The sequence below is a fragment of the Tasmannia lanceolata genome, unplaced genomic scaffold (genome assembly GCF_043159265.1).
Source record: "Tasmannia lanceolata isolate RefF3 unplaced genomic scaffold, GAP_Taslan_0.1 ptg000044l, whole genome shotgun sequence".
In the NCBI taxonomy this organism is placed as follows: Eukaryota; Viridiplantae; Streptophyta; class Magnoliopsida; order Canellales; family Winteraceae; genus Tasmannia; species Tasmannia lanceolata.
The window spans coordinates 2530370-2553287 of NW_027518721.1; positions in this window are offsets into that span (position 1 = coordinate 2530370).

Consider the following 22918-nt stretch of genomic DNA (forward strand, 5'->3'; position numbering starts at 1 on the left):
CCTTTTAATAAAACCCAAACCGAATTAGGGCGAGAAAGGGGTCGCCTCATTTTTTCTCTAGAAAAGGAGAGGGAGGAGAAGAGTAGCAGAGGGAGGTGGAGACCGAACCACCATCTCCCATCATAAACCAGTCTTTTCCCCTCCTCCACCTTCTCAGCCACCTACCACCATCTTTTTCTTCATTTTTTACTTCCAAAACCCATCTCGAAAACCCACACCCACCTCCTCCATCATCTTCTCCACCCCAGCCGCCGGTCACCTCCACCCTCTCTGATCCCCCCAAAACTCCGAAACCCCACCTCCGACCACTACCTTTTCCCAGCCACCACCCATCTCCACCATTACCATCAAACCCCACCCACCACCTTAGCCACCGTTTTCATCTAACCTTCTCAAATCCACCATTTTCTTCTTTCCTCTGTTTGAGCCACCTCTCCACCACCACCATCGCCACCCTTCTTCCACCTCCATCTAGGCCTAAAACCCATCTCAGAAAACCCCTTTTCGACCGACCCCCAACTCCGGCCAATCACCTCCCCATAGCAGCCACCTCATTTTCGCACCTAAACCCTCCACCATTTTCATTTCTACCCCTTTTCTCATCTCCGACCACCTCCTCCCTCTCTGCAACCCATTCCCACCCATCAAAACAAAAAAGAGAAAACAAAAATCATTTTCAAGAGAAAAGCAGAGAGGGAGAGAAACGGAGAGAAACAGAGCAGAGAGGGAGAACTGAGGGAGAAGGAAAGAAATTGCAGAGGTAAGCTCCGTCGAGCTCCGGCAACATTCCGGTCAAGCCTCCTCCGACCGGCCAACTACGCTCCGCTCCACCCATTTCTTCAAATCCCATCCAATCTCCCATCTCCATCTCAAATCTAACCCATCCCATATGGATTTGCCCATTTTTATCGTGATTCAAACCCAGTTTCATCTTCTGTATCAATTTCTGAGAATCTGTTGAATTTTTATTTTTTTTTTCACCAAATGCGAGATCAATTGCTGATTTGAGGAATTTGTTGGGAAAATAAGCTTTGAGTTGATCTTCAAAGGGGTGGTGGATTTTCATGGAGTTTTGGAAGTTTGGTAAGGAGAAAGCAAGTTGATTCTGTTCAAGAGAAGCAGGAGGTTCAGCAATTGGCAAGTTGCTCGAGAGCATTTAGGACCAGCTCTGACCATTTCCTTCCTAATAGCTGGAGTAGCAGCTGCCCTTTCGGCATTTTGCTATGCGGAGCTTGCGAGTCGTCGCCCATCAGCCGGAAGACCTTCAGCCATCATTACTCTCTACCTCTGAGTCGGGTAACCCTCTCCAATTTTCAGTAATGTTTTACCCTGGTGAATTTTCAAAATTAGGCTATCTTGGTGAATTTCTAGATGAGCTTTGTGATTCAAGACCAATTTGCTGATTTAGATCGAAATGGTTTAATGCCGTGGTGAATAGAAATGAATCTATCCCAATTTTACTCATGATTTCTGTCTGTGGCATCCTACTATAATCCTTTTAACTTGATCTCTTTGAGATTTTGGAAGCAGAACAGATGCATTCATCTCTTTGAGCTATGTTCTTTTAGTTTTTTTTTATTGAAAAACATAGCAGTCATGCCAAGCCCTGTTCCTCTGTTCTTCTCTATTGATTGTTTTATGAATGTCAATTTGTGCTAGTGCTGTGTGGTTCCCTGCCTCAATATAGTCTCTGTTTAGCAAGATTTCTCTCATGTTATATGTTGGCTATCCAATTCATCAAGCTCGGCTGCTATGCACATGTTTTATTCTTGATTTAAATTAGCATGTATCAGTTTACATGCTTGATTCTATCGGATTTGTAGTCGCGTACATGCTTTTCCTTGGCTTCATATACTCATGTTGTCCTTTAGATTTGTGCTACACACATGCGAGGTATTGGTGCGAAGTCTTTGTCCTTTTGGGCAGCTCTTCTTTCAGGGAGGTCAATCGAAGAACCATATTTTCATTTGGATTCGCTGCATGGCCCTGCTACCATTCAAAGGCTTATAATGTTGTGGTCTCGAAGCTTGGCTATAGCAATATCATTAGCCTGAAAGGGAGCTCTCTTCTATTTCTTATGGGAAATAGCATCAGCATGCTCAGATTTCAATAATTGCGTGCCCCCATTTTGCCTCTATTCTCTCAGTTTATGAAACTCTTTTGGCAATTTTAACCATATCATAAAGGATCCTTGAATATTAGGAGGTGAGATGTTTGAATTAAACTGTTGAAGCATGATAGTGTTGATATTTGTCTCTTCAGTTTGCTTACGAGAGGTTACCTTCATTGTAATAACATCCTTCCTGATAGTTCTGTGAATACTAAAAGGTAAGGTGATTTTGTACAAATATTAGATCATGGGTGCAGTAGCATCATCTCCCTAACACGTCTCGTTTTGTGGACAGACACCTATGTTCCCATTTTCTAATATTTGAGTGAAGTTAGCTTGCCTTTTAATTCTTCCTGAGTTGTCCATGGGAGCTTCTTCTTAAGTGATTAATGGGGTATTTGGAATTCTTCTATTGTCAAAAGGCAGGGCAGGATAGTGCAATTATGGGAGCAAAGTAGTGTTGATGCCATTTCAACATGGGCAGCTCGCATTCACAGCGCTGTGTTTCGGGATTGTCATTGGCGTTTCGAGAGCCCCCCCCTTTGCCCTTCGTGTTCTTTTTCCTATCTTATCATTGTCTGCAGGGTTTAGAGGTTTCTCCTTCCTCGAGATCATTACTTCTTACAGGGTTTGAGGGGTTTTCTTTCTTTTTCGGGACTATTCTTTGCGCGTTCCTCGGGATCCTTTTCGAGTTTTTGGGATTTCATCGATTTTGGGAACACCTCTCTTAGGTTTGGCAACGATGGAACGTTTCTTGAGCCAGCCTCTTCCCTTCCTGCCTTAGAGTTTTCGCAGGTTAAGGGGTTCTCTCCTCTTAGAGTGTTTAGCCAGTTAGAACCCTTCTCAGGGCAATGATAAGGTTACTTGGAGCCCGTCTTTGTGTTTTTGTGGCTCACCATTTTCGCACTAAAAATCTGTCCACTTTTCAGCTATGTTTTGCACTAAATTTTTTTATAAATTGGGAATATCATTGAATATATTTGTATAATCTGTTGATATTTTTAATACTCTGCTTATCTTAAGCCTTGAGTTAGGTTCTAAAGGTGGTTATGAATGGACTGTTCAGGTAAGATTATTTTGAAGCTTATCATATTTGTTTAAATTTTATTTAAATAAATTGTTTTAGGAAAGAAGGAGATCAGATGACTACTCTATTCGATATTATCGACATGAGTACTGTCTGATTTCAAGGCGGGATTAGAAATATTATCATGTGTATTATGATATCAGATGATTACTTTGGCATCATCTGATTTCATTGGAGTCCCCGTATTGGGGTTTGTGGTTGGCTTAGAAGTGTTTGATATTGTTTTTTTGCTTTATTAGGCTATCCAGCGGCTGGTCTGGACTAATTTATGTTGTTTATCATTTTATGATTGCTATAGGTTGTGTATTTTTTTTTTAATTGAAAATTCTTCTTTGCTTAACACTTGATTTATTTTTATAGTAATTGAATGAAAATCTGAGTTTACTTGATAACTTTTTTTCTTCACTTTGATTAGAGACTAACTCAGTCTTGTTAGAGCTTTGCTTGCTTGGGATCTTGAATTGTTTCCTCTCTTCTTGGGACGCTATCTTTCTTGTTGTGGTTCGTCTCTTTGAGGCGTTAGTTGCTTGTTCGGGGTTTCCCCTTTTGGATTTAGGGCTTTGCCCTAGTTTGTGGTTGTTCTTGCGTGTTCCCTTTAAGATTGAAAACATTTTAAGGTCCTGAGCATTGGAAAAGCTTTAAAACAGCAAAAACATTAGAAATTTAAAACTCAAAAACATTTGAAAACTTTAAAAATATCAAAAACATTTGAAAATATAAAAAACCTTAAAAAAATCTAAAGTGTTGAGTGTTTCTTTTAGAAGCGTAGTTTGAGAGTTCGTTTCGAACTACGTTGGCTTGATCCTCTTCCGAGGTACGTAGTGCAGCTTGAGATTCTTATCTCAAGTCCAGCCAAACTTTGTAAATAAATGTTTTAACCCTTTTTCTTCAAAGCCTTGTTTTCAACAAGATCTTCCTCTAGAGTTAGGAGTTTGTCCTAGATAGAGAGTTTTAGAGTTAGGGAGTTTGTCTTTGATTTGTTGTGGTTATTGTGTGCTGGTTTTAGAGTTAGGGGTTTGTCCTAGAGTTATAGGAGCGCCTCCGTCCGGTCAGTTGGCGATTCACATCGCCGACTGATGACTAGGTCTAGAATGCGCTAGTGATCCCATTGTTTTCCTTAGGAAATACAGCCTAGTTACACATAGGTTGTAGGAACCACCTGCATTAGCTTAGGGCTAACCTGCATTTAGTTAGGGCATATAGGGTGTCCTAAAATCTACAATTCACTGGAATTTAAATAATCGTTCAAGAAGCTTTAATAATTAGTCTGGTCTTTTAGATCGAGTCTAAGATAGAGGTCTAGGTGTCTTAGGCATCCTAGTTTAGAATAGGTGCGAAGAACTACGTTGCCTTGATTCTCGTGGAGGCGGGGATACGTAGGCTTCTTTGGATGAACATCAGACCATCCGAGGACTCGGGCTAATCATTTAGAGTCTTAGGATTTGTTGTGTGATTATTGTATTTCTTTTGATGTGTTTTCTTACTTTCTTGTACTGATCTTATACCTTTAGTTATAGCTTGCATGTGTTTACACATCAGAACTTAGACACCAGTTAGGTATGTCACTCATAACCTAGCAATATTTAGGTGGCACCTCTTTCATTTATTTTTTGTGTGCTTATTATTTCTATGCTCAGGAAATGCATGCTTAGATAGACGACTCCTGAGGATTGTTCCCATTTCACATGATTTTTACCCAAACTTATTCGAAGTTAATGAAAAATGGCATAAGAGACCAAGTGTTCGCACTCGGGCGAATTGGGGGCGCTCTTCGGACCTTCTCCATTCGTCATCAGGCACGGACCTTTTGTATCTCTGGTTATCCATTGCAAACAGAGCATTTGTTTTGGTTCCATGGCATGTCCATGGATGGCGACTCTGAGTTATTTTCAGATATATCTTGGTTTCGAGCCCTGGCTCCGGATCAGGATGTATCTCATTCGTTTTGTATCGCCACTCATGCTATGCTGTGAGGGTGGCACCTGTTTCGAGAGTTCCTTGGCAGAGCTCTCTCTTCCGTTGTGGAGATCTTAGAGGATTGCAGGAGGGATCTCGCGTCCCTCGGCAGCCGTCCTCGGATCGGGGTCCACAGTTGGTTAGTACTTTTCTTTCATACATTTGATTCCTTATCTTTGTCGATTTTGGCCTTCTCATTTCTAATTCCAAAACCCTCAGTTTTCTCTTGATTTTGCTGATGTTCGTTGCTTTGGCATTTTTGGTCATCTTGAAAAATATTTCTTGCCTTTATTAGTGCCTTGCATATGTTTTCCTTTGTATATGCTATGGACACTTCTGCTTTCATGTTTTCAATAATTAGACAAACTCTGCCTTCATTATCTAACTGCTTGTCAAAGGCTTTTATACATATTGATGTGCTTTCAAAGACCAACTAAAGAGGAGGAGATAAGTTGAGTTTGGACCATTGTGAAAATGTGGTATTGTGAGTGTCAGGAGCCTTCTTTGTATCATTCTATTTCTTGCATCTTCGATATCACACTCTTACTCAATGTTGTCATCACCCAGATTTTCATCTCATTTATATATATATATATATATATATATATATATATATATATATATGCATATTTCTTCTTATCCATTTAATAATAAGAAATGAAAAAGAGGCAGATGTGGTAGGGTATGGGATTAGCTTTGCTCTCATGATTAATTTTGCCCATTGATTGAAAAGGGATAAAGATTAGAATCTGAGAACATTTTATTTTTTATTCTGCTGAAGCTTTTGTTATCCATTGAAAGGCAGGGCTTAAAATTTGATCATAGTTTTGAATACAATTGATTCTGAGTCTTAAATGTATGCATTTCGATGATATGTAAAGAGAGTCTAAGGTTTTACCTATCTTAATCCGATCATGTGGTTTCCAAAGTGTATAGTCGGGTAACATAGATATTGGGTCAGGCCCTTATAGTTTCTTCTCTACGATGTTTTGCTCTTGATATGTGTGTTTAAAGGGCGATGAAGGCGCTAGCCCAAGCCCATCCTTAGGGGACTTACCTAGTCTTGATTGCATTCCCCTATTTCTTTTAGAAGACTTACCTAGTCTTAGTAATAATCTCCCTCTCATTTAGAAAGCTTGTCAAACCTTTTAGACATGTACTTTGAAACCATTAGCTCTCTCATTGCAAGGGCAATGAAAGAGACATCTTGAGCTTACCCTTTAGGGAGACAAGTTATGTCTCAGCAGAAAGTCATACTCATTAAGAGATAGGCTTTGTCTCATTAGTGAGTCATACATAGGGGGCTTGCTTAGCCTCATCATTAGAAATTCCTTTCTTAGTTGAAAACCAACTTGGTCTGGTAGTTGCCCTAACCGTTTCTGTCATTGCAAGGGCAATGATAAGGATACTTGGAGCCCACCTCTGTGTCTAGGAGATTTGCATAGTCTCACTAGCACCCTTCTTTATCTCATTTTCTTTTAGGAGACATGCCTTGTCTCATTAGCATCTCTCTTAGAGTCACTAATCTAGGAGTCAGTCCTTCAGTTCAGGAGTCTGTCCTATCATCATAGGGGTTAGGATTCTATCCATCCTCTCATCAAATCATGTGATTTTTATCCGCTCCTACAAGGTATAGGATGTTGTCCAACCCTTGCAGAGTTGTTATTCTGTTCATTCCCCCGCAAAGCATAGGATGTTATCCAACCTTTGCGGGATATCAGGTGTTTGTCATACTCTTATGATGATAGGAATTTGTCCTCTTGAGTCAAAAACACTTGAAAACAACGAAATACTAAAAATATTTTAAAATAAAAAATCTCAAAAATCTTGAGTCATTAGGAGTAGTTAGGAAAATCTATTTCCGAACTACGTTGGCTTGATCCCTTTCCACAGGGTACGAGGTGCAGCTTGGGATTCAGGTCCCAAGTACAGCCAAACCTTTAAAAATAAACATTTCAAACCTTCAAAAAAAATATACAAAACTTCTTCAAAACCTTTTCAAAAAGATCTTCCCCTAGAGTTAGGAGTCTATCCTAGATATTTGGGGTGTTTTAGAGTTAGGAGTCTGTCCTGATTTGTAATGATATGGTGTGTCCTGTCGTGTGAGTGTCCCTAGAGTTAAGAGGCCTCGAGTCGATCGATTAGTCATTTAGTCGAACTGATGGCTAGACTAGGAAGCATATAGTCAGCCCATGGTTTTCATTAGGATGCACAGCCTAGTTACACATAGGATGTAGGGCCCACCTGCATTAGCTTAAGGCTAATCAACTTGCATTAGTTAGGGCATATAGAGAGTCCTAAAAATTACAATTCACCTGAACTTAAGCAATCGTCCAAAAAGCTTTAAAAATCAGTTGAGTCTAGTGGATCGAGTCTAGGATAGCGGTTCTAGATGGTTAGGCATCGTAGTTTAGAATAGGTCATCGAACTATGTTGACTCCGATTCTTCCCGAGGCCGGGATACGTAGAGCAGCTGGGATGGACGGCCATCTTGGTCCGAGTCAAGTCCTGCATTAGAGTTTTAGGATTCGTCTTGTCCATTCATGTATAGAGTTGATTTGTGTTGTGTGTTTTGTTGTGTTTTCTTACTTTCATGTACAGATCCTATACCTTTAGCTCTAGCATGCATGTGTTTGCACATCATAACTTAGACACCAATTAGGTATGACATTCATAACCTAGCTACTTTTAGGTGACACTTATTTTATTTCTTTAAGCGTGTTCATTAATCATCTTCGAGACATGCATGATTAGATAGTGTAAGCCCAATGGTTTTCACCTTGGCATTCCCATCTTGTTTTGATGATTCTAATACACAAGTGATCTTTTATCACTAATGTGTTTGAATGTCTAAGTTGTAGATTATGATAAAGTAAGATCAATGATGCTTGGATTGAAGGCTAAGAAGCTCACATTGGATCACCAATTGTAAGGCCAAAGTCATCAAGCAAGAAGTCATGAAGACTTGAAGACATGAAGAAATTCATATTGAAGACCATTTTTTGTCTTTTAGAATGTATTTGATCCAAACCTAGATTAGGCTTTTAGAGGCAAAATTAAGTTAATCTCACACACCCTAAATAAACAAGTGATTGTATTTGTGGAGTTCCAACACCTTGGAACCCTCATAGCAATCCCATCATGGTTGAGAATTGGAAGCCCAAAACAGAATTGAAAATCTGCTTTGCATAGGCTTCTCGGAACTCCGAGAGTTTTTCTCGGAACTCCGAGAATTCTCGGAACTCCGAGAATTATTCTCGGAACTCCGAGAAATGGTCCAGTAGATCATTTTCCAACTTCTGTGTGTATTCTCGGAACTCCGAGAATTCTCGGAACTCTGAGAATTATTCTCGGAACTCCGTGAACACTCCAACGGTCTGAAAAAGAGCCATTTGGAATTTTGCTGGAATTACCTCAATGCCATTGAACGGTCATATTTTGGTTTTCCTATAAATATGGGTTTTCTAAACATACAAACCATCAATCCTATCACTCTAAAACTTCATTTGAATATCCAAGAGTGAATCAAACCTCAATTGTGCCTCTCATCACCATCTTTAGGATTTGGATCATAGGCTCAAATTTGTACATCTTTTGTAACCCTTGTGAGGGATTTTTCATTTCTTTCTTTCAACCTTCGAGTGTTGTATTCGGGCGAGTATTCGGAGAAGCAGAGCCCATTCTCCGTGGTGAGGATAGCCACCAAGGTTAAAGCTATTGGGGTGAGGATAGCCACCAAAGTTAAAGCTATTGTAATTGGCATTCGATCTTCGCCAAGGTTAAGAAGATCAAATAGTGAAGCCATCAACGGGTTTGGTTGGTGGAGTGGAGTAGGCCTTGGATTTGAGGACCGAACCACTTCAAATCTCGGGTGCACTCTTTCTATCTCTTTGCTCTTTTATTTGCATTGCACCATTAGATTTAACTTGAATATTGATTCTTGATCTCTTAATCTTAAAATCGGTTTAAAGGTTTTAAATTGGTAGATTCTATTTCTTTAAACAACCATATTCTCTCTCCTCATTGTGTTGCCATTATAGTATAACTTGGGACCCCCCTACATCGGATTTTCAGATAGACGTCTTCTCGGAGATATTCGTACCCATTTCACATGACTTTTGCCCAAAACTCTTCAAAATTAATAAGTAAATGGCATAAGAGACCAGGTGCTTGCACTTGGGCGGACGAGGTGCTCTTCGGACCTTCCAAATTCGTAACCAGGCATGAACCTTCTTTTATGTCTCTGGTTATCCGTTGCAACAGAGCATAGTATGGGATCCTGGGCCCACTTACTTGGATGACGACTCTTCTTTGTTTAAGGTACGCCTCGAATCTGGGCTAGTCCCCGAATCGAGAGGTATCTCACTTTTTATCGCCACTCATGCTGTGAGAGGCACTTCTTTCGAGAGTTCCTTGGTAGAGCTCTCCATTCACGTGGATGATCCAGAGAGACTTCGCGTGGTGGCCCGTCCCTCGCCCCTCTCGAATCGGGATCCACAAGGGCCAATATAGGTAATTCACTGATTTCATTTGGAAAGGGATTTTAGAAGTGGTGTTAAGAGAAAAAGAGGAATGGCATTTGGACGATCAAGATGATGCTTAAACAGGATATATTAGGTATTGGAATCCGAAGTTGTCTTTGTTTTTTTAGTCACTGTCCTCAAATATATAAAAAAGAGAGAGAGTTGCTATTCTCAGGGCGATGAAATCATCGAACACATTTCTCTTCTAAATATAAGAGTTGCCAAGGATGGTAGGATAGTGCAATTTCTCTTTTATCCTTGCAGGGGCAGCAAATAGGTGAATGTGTGACAATTAGATGTGGTGTTGCTTTTCTATTATAAACAAGGATATTAAGGCCTTTTTGGTCCTTGCAATCTACTAGATGTGGCTTTACAAAGATAAGCAACGGATGGTGTTTTGTTAATACTCTATGTCAAGCTTGCTTTGAAAATGGGGAGGATGCCTACTCAAATTGGAAAGTTGCTATGGTCAATATGCCACTTGGGAGAGGAAATAATTTATTTCTAAACAATCAGATCATGGCCCACTCTCTTTGAGGCAAGCATGTCACGTAGGATTCCCCTCTTTGAAGGAAAGAAGTTTATATGAGACTTTCTTTTTGGTAATCAATGCTTTTTCTCTCCCAAAATAAAATGACAATAAGCTGCTATCCATGGTAACCAAGAGAGTTGTGGCAACAATAGATCTTTCATCCCTAGTCCTCACACTTTCTCTTGAACTTTTTTTAGCAACATTCTATCCTTGATTGTTTTGGGAAATTGATATCTTTTGGAAAATTAGCATTCTACAATTTTGAAAAGTGGATTCACCTAATTGTCACTGATAGAAATTTCGGCAACTTTAGATTTTTAAAGGAAGGCAAGCATCAAAAAAAAGAAAACCCAATACTCTTTCTTTTTATTAAAAATGGCAAGTCAGCCCTCTCGCTAGAAAAGATAAAGAACAGCCTTCTCCTTCATTGGAGGGAGATCTCTTGGTATTGGTAGCACCACCTTCGTCAGGATTCCAGCCGAACAACACTCTATCGCTTGTTGGTACCCGTATTCCATACCCAGAAACAATACTCAAAACTCATACCTTTTTATTGATAAAAGCTAATTTATCCCTCTCAAGTCTTGTGTTCGAACTACCAAGTGTGACAAAATTTCTCTTGTTGAGTCATTATTCCCACTACAAAAATCTTACTGCAGAATCTTTGAGAGCGAAATCTCTTGGCAATCAAAAACCCATATAGGCACTTGGTGATTAAAATCTTGGCGACCAACGTGGTTATTATTTAGATCTACATTGGACGATCCTTCTTTCATTCGGCCAAGCTCTCTTCTAGTGAAGCAAGCCCTCTTTCATCGCCTCTCAGAAATACGTCAAGGCGGCTTACACGTGGTAATTCTGGGGTTCTTTTCTATTGCGTAAAAAGGGTGCGACAAAGCGTATACCTCGGATTTACGCACCCTAGAGACAAGGAGCGCGATCAACGGTAGGTTCCTCCATTTTTTATAATATCAAAAGTAGAAAAGCATGCTTAGGGCCATTGCTTCTTTGTTTTCTTCATGATTTTCGTAAAAGCTACCATGCATGATATAATATGATTTTGGTGGGTCAGTTTATTTGATTATCGATTTTGGTAAAAAATGAACCATTATATGAGAAAATTGGATGTTTAACTGATCTGGATGTCTAGTGGCTTTTGAATCGTTTTTACAAAGTGAGTGTTTTAAAACCAAGGGTTTTTAGTGAAGCTATGTTTTCTGAGTCTTAATGTGGTTAAAATAGCACCCAAAAACTAAAAATTCCTGTAGATTTCATTTGTTTTGATGGCTCAAAAATTTGTTTAAATAATACCCGGAAATAGGATTTTGACGGTTCTAAAAATCGTTCATATAACAAAACCATTCAACACTGATTGAAAGTTGGTCCCCAGTAGATTTTTAATGTTTAAATATCATACAAAAAGTTTCAAAAGATTTGGAGTTTATTTATTATTTTTACTGGAATTGATTTGATAAAATCACTGATTTTGATGTATATGAAGGACATATCATTAAACGAACTCTTCAAAAGCTGAAATTTTTTAGCAAGTAGAAATGACCAGTCAAAATCATATTGTGAATTTATCAGGAATTGTGGACATATTTTAATATTTGTTATTGATTTTTAATTGCTATGACCAGAACATAAATATATCTGTTAAAAATAACAAATTATCGAAATAATGTCTGACAAGTTTCTTATAATTTTGTATTTGTCCGGGAATGGTTTAGTAAAAATTTGGTTGGATTTGGAATTCGTTTGCTATATATTTTAGTGAAATGTCATCAATCTGACCTGAAAGTGGAAAATCAGTTAAAAATCGAATTTTAATCTTTGAAATCATGAAAAATTCAAGCAGAATATATTTTTCAAGAACACATCATATCCCAAATTTTCTGGAATAGATAACTAAATTAGCTATAGGCTTCTTTCTAAAATCATTAATTTGATCCAATTGTGATAAATTCGTTTAAAAATCCAAATTAATTCAAAGCACCTTGAAAATTTTCAGAGAACTCTAACTTTTTATCATGTATTCAATTACTAAGCCATCTGAAACAGAAATCTTAGGAGTATTAGATTTCCTTTGTAAAATAACATGCTAGGATAGTTTAGATGCCGAGATCGTAACCATAATCGTATACTAATTGCGATCGATCCAGCATAATTGGAGTGCATAAATTATAGTATGTTATTGGCTCCGAGGTACACTGTCCACGGAAATCCTGAGAAATATGCCAGGCAATAAGATACTATAACTTACATGCTAAATTATACAAGGGTTGAGAGCACGATTCATTCTATGGTTGCGATTCGAGGCTGAAACTTGCGAACCATAAAGCCTTTGGTATTCCTTAGATGTTTAGGAATCGAAAATCCTTGAAATAAAATCATCAAGTTCAACAAATTGAACTAGCTCACTCCATGTCCTTGGAACCGTTGGATTACGACTTCCCATCGTATGAACCCTTAGGGCCCCTTAGGAACACTTACGTCACGTTGTGTCCTAAGTTTTAGAGAGTCCTAGAGTTAGGAGTCCAGCCCCATCACGACCGAGTGCTATTATTAGCAATTGAGTTATAGATCTAGTTACACTACTTATCCCTTTTTCCCATAGGATAAGCCTAGTTACCTAAGGGATGTCTTGCACTTAGCTACGACCATGTAGAATCTTAGATGAAGTCCTAGGATAATAAGATTTTCAACTTGAACTAAATAACTTCTCTTAAAACTGTTGAAACAGTCAATCCAATCTAGATCGGTGTCTTAGATGAGTTAGGCATAAGTAGCTTAGTTTAAGTGCACCGAACTACGTCGACTCTGATCCCAGTGAGGCTTGGGTATGTAGGCAGCTTGGATGCTTGATGGCATACCAATCACGAGTCGGCCTCACACACAAATGATGGGATTTTGTATATTAGTTTTTTCTAAATTCTTAATTAAATTAAATAAATATATAGGATTTCCCCCAAATTAGAATTTTAGGAGAATATTCACTTAGATTAAATCCAAACAAATCAAGAAAATCAAGATACACATTAGGGAATACATTGAAATTAGACTCTAGGATGCATGTCATATAGTTCGCACATTAATAAAGTGTTAAATGAGCCATTTAAAAGAAATTCAAAAGAGTTAACTTTGAAATTGAAGACCGATTATCGGGCAAGAATGGTGCATGTGGTGGTAACTCCCCATACCTTCCATTCTCGTAACCAGGTAACGAGTCTAGATTTCTGGTCAATTATGGGTCCTAGATCCCTCATCTAGATGGCGACTCTGTCACTCTCTTTTGCGTGAAATTCGGATTACCTTAGTGATCCCAAGTTCACGGAAAAGATGAATTAAATCACACCTTGCTAGGCTCGGCGGCTTACCCTTGCCCTTATGGGTACTAGGTTGCACGTTTGTTTCCACCCTATGGCTTGGTTGCTGTCTGCTTGGTTGGGTAATTAAAATCAATAATAAAAAGCACACGTCATTCGCGTGGGAACGAGAGACCAAGATAGAGGAAGACGGCTCGTGGCCCATTCCCCTCTCGCGGGATCGGGTCCCACAGTATGTCTTCTTTCATACTAGGATTATTTCCTTATTTGATTACTCACATGTTTAGCTGTAGCTCTCACATGCTTAGCTGTAGCTTTTTTCTATTGCTGATTATTACTTTTGCTATCATCTACTAGCATTTGTTCATTGTACAGGTTTGTCTCTTTAGCTATAGTTATGCATGCGTTTGTTTACCGCTTTCTTAGATGTGATGAGTTAGGATTAGATGTGATATGTGGAGACAGGTAGCAGGGTTATTTGGCATTGGATTGGCTCTAATCTTCTCCGCCTCCCTATGAGACGGTGGATTCAAGTGCTCATTCTGATGACAGACGATACTGATATCAACTCTTTTTAGGCATAAATGTTAGATGTGATGTGTGGACACCATCTCTAGGAATGTCTAAAACATAGATGCCTTATAAAGTTTCTAAAATAAAAAACTTTCTGGTTTTTCAATCTCCATCCTTCATCAACGAAATCTAAGATTCAATATCATCTCATCATTATCTCAAAACTTGGCTAAAAGCTCAGTCACACCATCTCTAGGGTTTACTAAATCTAAAAGATTGTTGTTTTATAAAGTTTCAAAAGTAAGAAACTTTCCATTTTTTCAATCTCCATCCTTCATCAACTAAATCTAAGATTCAATACCCTCTCATTCTCTTCCCAAAACTTGGCTAAAGCTCGTTAACATCATCTCTAAGGTTTGTCTAAAAGATTGATGTTTTATAAAGTTTTCAAAATAAGAAACTTTCTATTTTTTCAATCTCCATCCTTCATCAACCAAATCTAAGATTCAATACCATCACATCATCATCCCAAAACTAAGCTGAAAGCCCCTTGACACCATATCTAAGGTCTCCTTTGTCTAAAAGATGGATGTGTTTTTAAGTTTTTAAAATAAGAAACTTTCTATTTTTTCAATCTACATTCTCTATCAACTAAATCTAAGATTTAATATCATATCATCCTCACCTAAAAACTTGGCAAATAACTCGAAGACACCATCTCTATGGTTTCCAATGTCTAAAAGATGGATACTTAATAAAGATTCTAAAATAAGAAACTTTCTATTTTTTAAATCTCCATCCATCATCAACTAAATCTAAGAATGAAAACAAATACTTCCTCATCTCAAAACTCTTCCTCATCTCAAAACTTGGCAAAAACCTTCTTTACACCATCTCTAGGGTTTACTACGTCGAAAATATTGATGTTTTATAAAGTTTCGGAAATAAGAAACATTCTATTTTTTCAATCTCCATCCTTCATCAATGAAATCTAAGATTCAATACCCTCTCATTCTGATCCCAAAACTTGGCTAAAAACTAGTTGACATCATCTCTAGGGTTTCATATGTCTAAAAGATAGATGTTCTATAAAGTTTTTAAAATAAGAAACTTTCAATTTTTCAATCTCCATCCATCGTAAACTAAATCTATGATTCAATACCATAACATCCTGATCTCAAAACTTGGCTAAAAGCTCTACGACACCATCTCTAGGGTTTATTAAGTCTAAAAGATTGATATTTTGTAAAGTTTCTAAAATAAGAAACCTTCTATTTTTTCAATCTCCATCCTCCATCAACTAAATCTACATTCAATACCCTCTCATTCTTATCCCAAAACTTGGCTAAAAGCTCGTTGATATCACCTCTACGGCTTCCTATGTCTAAAAGATAGATGTTTTACAAAGTTTCCAAAATAAGAAACTATCTATTTTTTCAATCTTCATCCTTCATCAATTAAATCTAAGATTCAATATCATCTCATCCTCATCCCAAAACATGGCTAAAAGCTCCTTGACACTGTGTCTAAGGTCTCCTACCTCTAAAAGATTGATGTTTTGTAAAGTTTCTAAAATAAGAAACTTTCTATTTTTTCAATTTTCATACTTTATAAACTAAATCTAAGATTCAATACCATCTCATCCTCATCTCAAAACTTGTCTAAAACCTCATCGACACCAACTTCTGGGTTTCCTATGTCTAACAAATTGATTTCTTACAAAGTTTCAATAATAAGAAACTTTCTATTTTTTCAATCTCCATCCTTCATTAACTAAATTTAAGATTCAATATCAACTCATCCTCTTCTCAAAACTTAGCTAAAAGCTCCTTCACACCATCTCTAGGGTTTCTAATGCCTAAACGTTAGATGTTTTATAAAGTTTCTAAAATAAGAAACTTTCTATTTTTTCAATCACAATCCTTGTTCAAATAAATCAAAGATTCGATACCATCTAACCCTCATCTCAAATCTTGGCTAAAAATTCCTTGACACCATCTATGGGGTTTCTTATGTCTAAAAGATAGATGTTTTATAAAGTTTCTAAAATAAGAATCTTTCTAATTTACAATCTCCATCATTGATCAACTAAATCTAAGATTCAATACCATCTAATCCGAATCTCAAAACTTGGCTAAAAGCTCATTCACACCATCTATATGGTTTCCTATGATTAAAAGGTAGATGTTTTATAATCTTTCTAAAATAAGAAACTTTCTATTTTTCAATCTCTATCCTTCTCCAACTAAATCTATTATTCAATACCATCTCATCCTCTTCCCAAAAGTTGTCTAAAAGCACATTGACACCATCTCTAGGGTTTCTTATGTCTAAAAGATGTAAGTTTTATAAAGTTTCTAAAATAAGAAACTTTTGATTTTTTTCATCTCTGTCCTTCATCAACTAAAGCTAAGATTTAATACCATCTCATTCTCATCTCAAAACTTAACTAAAAGCTCCTTCACACCATATTTACGGTTTATTAAGTCTAAAAGATTGATATTTTATAAAGTTTCTAAAATAAGAAACTTTCTATTTTTTCAATCTTCATCCTTCATCAACCTAGTCTAAGATTCAATACCCTCTCATTCTCATCCCAAAACTTGGCTAAATGCTCGATGATATCATCTCTAGGGCTTGCTAAATCTAAAAGTTGGATGTCTGATAAAGTTTTTAAAATAAGAAACTTTCTATCTTTTCAATCTCTATCTTTCATCAACTAAATCTAAGATTTTATACCCTCTCATTCCCATCCCAAAACATAGCTAAAAGCTCGTTCACATCCACTCTAGGGCTTCCAATGTGTAAAAGATGGATATTTTATAAAGTTTCTAAAAGAAGAAACTTTCTCTTTTTTCAATCTTAATCCTTCATCAAGTAAATCTAAGATTCAGTATCATCTCATCGTAATCCCTAAACATGGTTAGAAGCTCTTTGACACCGTGTCTAGGGTCCTCTATATCTAACGATGGATGTCTTATACAGTTTCTAAAATATGAAACTTTCATTTTTTCAATCTCCAACCTTCATCAACTAAATGTAAGATTCAATCTCATCTCATTCTCATCTCAAAACTTAGCTAAAAGCTCCTTGATACCATATCTAGGGTTACCTATGTCTAAAAGATTGATGTTTTCCAAAGTTTTTAAAATACAAAACTTTTTATTTTTTCAATCTTCATTCTTTATCAACTAAATTTAAGATTCAATACCATCTCATACTCACCTCAAAACTTAGCTAAAAGCTCCTTGACCCCCATCTCTACGGTTTCCTTTATCTCAAAACATGGCTAAAACCTTCTTTAAACCATCTCTATGATTTACTATGTCTAAAAGATTGATGTTTTACAAATTTTCTAAAATAAGAAACTTTCTATTTTTTCAACCACCATCCTTCATCAACGAAATCTTAGATTCAATACCCTCTCATTCTGATCCCAAAACTTAGCTATAAAAGCTCGTTAACATCATCTCTAGGGTTTCATATGTTTAAAAGATGGATGTTTTAAAAAGTTTCTAAAATAAGAAACTTTATATTTTAGACTTGGCTAAAAGCTCCTTGACACCATCTCTAGGGTTTATTAAGTCTAAATGATTGATATTTTGTAAAATTTCTAAAATAAGAAACCTTCTATTTTTTCAATCTCCATCATTCATCAACTAAATCTAAGAATCAATACCCTCTCATTCTCATCCTAAGACTTGGCTAAATGCTCGTTGATATCATCTCTAGGTCATCCTATGTTTAAAAGATGGATGTTTTATAAAGTTTCTAAAACAAGAAACCTTCTATTTTTTTCAATCTCCATCGTTAATCTACTAAATCTAAGATTCAATATCAGCTCATCTTCATCCCAAAATATGGCAAACAGCTCCTTGACACCGTGTCTAGGGTCTCCTACATCTAAAAGATTGATGTTTTGTAAAGTTTCTAAAATAAGAAACTTTCTATTTTTTCAATCTTCATCCTTTATAAACTAATTCTAAGATTCAATACCATCTCATCCACATCTCAAAACTTGGCTAAAAGCTCCTCGACACTATCTTTTGGGTTTCCTATGTCTAAAAGTTTAATGTCTTATAAAGTTTTAAAAATAAGAAACTTTCTATTTTTTCAATCTCCATCCTTCATAAACTAAATCGAAGATTCAATATCATCTCATCCCCATCTCAAAACTTTGCAAAAGCTCCTTGACACCATCTATGGGGTTTCCTATGTCTAAAAGATTAATGTTTTATAAAGTTTTTAAAATAAGAAACTTTCTATTTTACAATCTCCATCCTCGATCAACTAAATCTAATATTCAATACCATCTAATCATAGTCTCAAAACTTAGCTAAAAGCTCATGGACACCATCTATAGGGTTTCCTATGTCTAAAAGGTGGATGTTTTATAAAGTTTCTAAAATAATAAACTTTCTGTTTTTCAATCTCTATCCTTCTCCAACTAAATCTACGATTCAATACCATCTCAACCTCATCCCAAAACTTAGCTACAAGCACCTTGACAGCATATCTTGGGTTTCTTATGTCTAATAGAAACTTTCTCGTTTTTCAATCTCTATCCATCATCAACTAAATCTAAGATTCAATACCCTGTCATTCTCATCCCAAAACATGGCTAAATGCTTGTTGATATCATCTCTAGGGCTTCTTATGTCTAAAAGATGGATGTTTGATAAAGTTTCTAAAATAAGAAACTTTCTATTTTTACATTCTCCATCACTAATCAACTAAATCTAAGATTCATTACCCTCTCATCCTCATCCCAAAACATGGCTAAAAACTCATTGACACCGTCTCTAGGGTCTCATATGTCTAAAAGATGAATTTTTTTTAAACTTTCTAGAATAACTAATTTTCTATTTTTTCAATCTTTATCCTTTATCAGCTAAATCCTAGATTCAATACCATCTCATCCTCATCCCAAATCTTGGCTAAAAGCTCCTTGACACCATCCCTAAGGTTTCCTTTGCTAAAAGATAGATGTCTTACAAAGTTTCTAAAATAAGAAACCATTTATTTTTTAAATCTCGATTCTTCATCAACTAAATCTAAGATTCAATATTATATCATCCTCATCTCAAAACTCGGCTAAATGTTCCTTGACGCCATATATAGGGTTTCCCTTGTTAAGGCATAATCAAGTCACTAATAAGGTCCCAAACAATATTAGAATATAAGGAAAAAACCCGTGGACCAAAGCCCTAGTTCCATAAATAGATTAAAATTGTAAAAGACTCAAATCGGCACACTTAGCACTTGAATTTTGAGATCAGGTAATAATTCCTACCATAACTTATCCTAAACATTTTTAAATATTTTTGAAAATATTTTTAACAGAAAGCGCTCATCATTTCTGTTCAAATCGAGTATAAGAACGTCAAAATCCGACGAGAAACGAGTGAGATATGAATTTTACAAAACTGAGTCTGAAATCTAGAAAATGCCAAAAAATGCCCTGAAATAGATCCGTTGGGAAGTTGCCCAGAATTACAGAAATGCCCCTGTAACGGCTAGTTTTGGGTTTTCTCTATATATATGGGTTGCCTAAGCATGTGAACTAATCTCTCTCATTCCTAAACTTGTTGTAAACATATTAGAGAGTGGAAAACACCCTTGTGCCTCAATTTGGGAATATCTAAAGGGATTAGACCTAGGCTTATCTTTGTAATTATCTTTGAGAGACTCTTGTGAGCTTTACATTGTATCAAGGCTTCAAGAGGCTAAAGAGTGTGCTTCAATCTTCTTCTCCATTGTAAACTTGGCAACAAAGGGCTCTGTATCTTAACCCTTGGAGCTTGGACGCTCGGATTGTACAAGGCGAAAGGAACGTCATATTTAAGTATCTTGGAAGATAGTGGATTCCTCAAGGAGACAAAACTTAAGAAGAGTGGAGTATTGAGGTTAAGACCGAACCACTATAAATCTTCGCGTCTCTTGTGTGGTATTTATCTCTCTCACGCTCACTCTTATTTGTGCTTGCATTTATACACTTAGAATTGAGTGAGTAGTTAGCAATGGTAATTAACTTGCTTATCTAGTACCTTGCTAATTAGCCCATTTAATCTTGTTAATTAATTTTGCATGAGCCTTACATCAAGTGTTTGATAAAAGGCCTAAAAGAAACCATTCATCTAATTCTTTTACCTTGTTGTGGGATTTACAATCTTCAGCGGCTTACCCCTGCCCATATGGGTACTGGGTTGCACGTTTGTTTTCACCCTATGGCTTGGTTGCTGCCTGCTTGGTTGGGTAATTAAAATCAATAATAAAAAGCACACGCCATTCGCGTGGGTACGAGAGACCAAGAGAGAGCGTGGCGTCTCGCGCGCCATTCCCCTCTCGCGGGATCGGGTCCCACACCAGCTTTTAGCCATGTTATATAAAGTTTAAAAAATAAGAAACTTTATATTTTGTCAATCTCCATCCATCATCAACTAAATCTAAGATTCAATAACCTTTCATCGCCATCCCAAAACTTGGCTAAAAGCTCATTGACACCATCTTTAAGGTCTCTTATGTTTAAAAGATAGATGTTTTACAAAGTTTCTACAATCAGAAACATTTTGTTTTTTCAATCTCAATCCTTCATCAACTGATTCAATGCTATCTCATCCTCATCTCAAAATTTGGCTAAAATCTCATTGACACCATCTGTAAGGTTTCCTATGTCTAAGAGATGGATGTTGTATAAAGTTTTAAAAATCAGAAACCTTCTATTTTTTCAATCTTCATCCTTGATCAACTAAATCTAAGATTCAATATCACCCAAACCTCATCTCAAAACTTAACTAAAAGCTCCTTGACACCATATAGATGGTTTCCTATGTCTAAAAGATGGATGTTTTATAAAGTTTCTTTAAGAAACTTCCTGTTTTTCAATCTCCATCCTTCCTCAACTAAATCTAAAATTCAATACCATCTCATCCTCATATCAAAACTTTGCTAAAAGCTCCTTGACACCATCCGTAGGGTTTCTTATGTCTAAAAGATAGATATTTTAGAAAGTTTTAAAATAAGAAACTTTTTATTTTTTCTCCATCATTCATCAACTAAATTTTAGAATCAATACCATCGCTAACTCATCCAAAAACATGGCTAAAAGATGGATGTAGGGTCTCATATGTCTAAAAGATGGATGCTTCATAAAGTTTTTAAAATAAGAAATTTTCTATTTTTTCAATCTTCATCCTTTATCAACTAATTCTAAGATTGAATACCCTCTCATTCTCATCTCAAAACTTAGTTAAAAACTCGTTCACATGATCTATAGGGTTTAGATACCCTAAAAGCTGAATCTAGAAGCTCCTTGACACCATCTCTATGGTTTACTAAGTCTAAAATATTGATGTTTTATAAAGTTTCTAAAATCAGAAACTTTCTATTTTTTCAATCTCCATTCTTCATCAACTAGATCTAAGATTCAATACCCTCACATTCTCATCTCGAAACTTGGCTAAAAGCTCATTGACATCATCTCTAGGGTTTCTTATGTCTAAAAGATGAATGTTATGTAAAGTTTCTAAAATAAGGACCTTTCTATTTTTTCAATCTCCATCCTTAATCAACTAAATCTAAGATTCAATATCATTTCATCATTATTTCAAAACTTGGTTAAAAGCTCCATGACACCATCTGTAGGGTTTCCTATGTCTAAAAGATGTTTGTTTTATAAAGTTTCTAAAGACAGAAACTTTCTGTTTTGTCAATTCTCATCCTCATCCTAAAAATTAGCTAAAAGCACCTTTACACCATCTATAGGATTTCCTATGTCGAAAAGATTGATGTTTTAGAAATTTTCTAAAATCACAAACTTTCTATTTTTTCAGTCTCCATACTTCATCAACTAAATTTAAGATTCATTACCATCGCATCCTCATCTAAAAAATTGGCTAAAAGATCCTTTACACCATCTCTACGGTTTCATATGTCTACAAGACAGATGTTTTATAAAGCTTCTAAAATAAAACTTTTTTTATTTCTTCTTCATCTTTCATCAATTAAATCTATGATTCAATACCATCGCTAACTCATCCCAAAATTTGGCTAAAAGCTCCCTCACACCATCTCTAAGGTTTACTAAGTGTAAAAGATTGTTGTTTTCTAAAGTTTCAAAAATAAGAAATTTTATATTTCTTCAATCTCCATCCTTCATAAAGTAAATCTAAGATTCAATACCGTCTCATTCTTATCCCAAAACTTGGCTAAAAGCTCGTTGACACCATCTCATCCTAAGCCCAAAACGTGGCTAAATTCTCCTTAACACCATCTCTTGGGTTTTCTATGTTTGAAAGATGGATGTTTTACAAAGTTTCTAAAATCAGAAACTTTCTGTTTTTCAATCTCCATCATTCATCAACTAATTCTAAGATTCAATACCCTCTCATTCTCATCGCAAAACTTGGCAAAATGCTCGTTGACATCATCTCGTAGGTTTACTAATTTTAAAAGATTGATGTTTTATAAAGTTTCTAAAATAAGAAGCTTTCTATTTTCTCAATCTCCATCATTCACCAACTAAATATAAGATTCAATATCATCTCATCCTCATCTCAAAACATGGCTAAAAGCTCATTGACATCATCTCTAAGGTTTAGTAAGTCGAAAAGATGGATATTTTAACGTTTCTTAAATAAGAAGCTTTCTATTTTTTCAATATCCATCCTTCATCAACTAAATCTAAGATTCAATACCACCGCATCGTCATCTCAAAACATGGCTAAAAGCTCCTTGACACCATCTCTACGGTTTCATGTCTTAAACATAGATGTTTTATAAAGTTTCTAAAATAAGAAACATTTTATTTTTTCTCCATCATTCGTCAACTAAATCTAAGACTCAATACCATCGCTAACTTATCCCAAAACT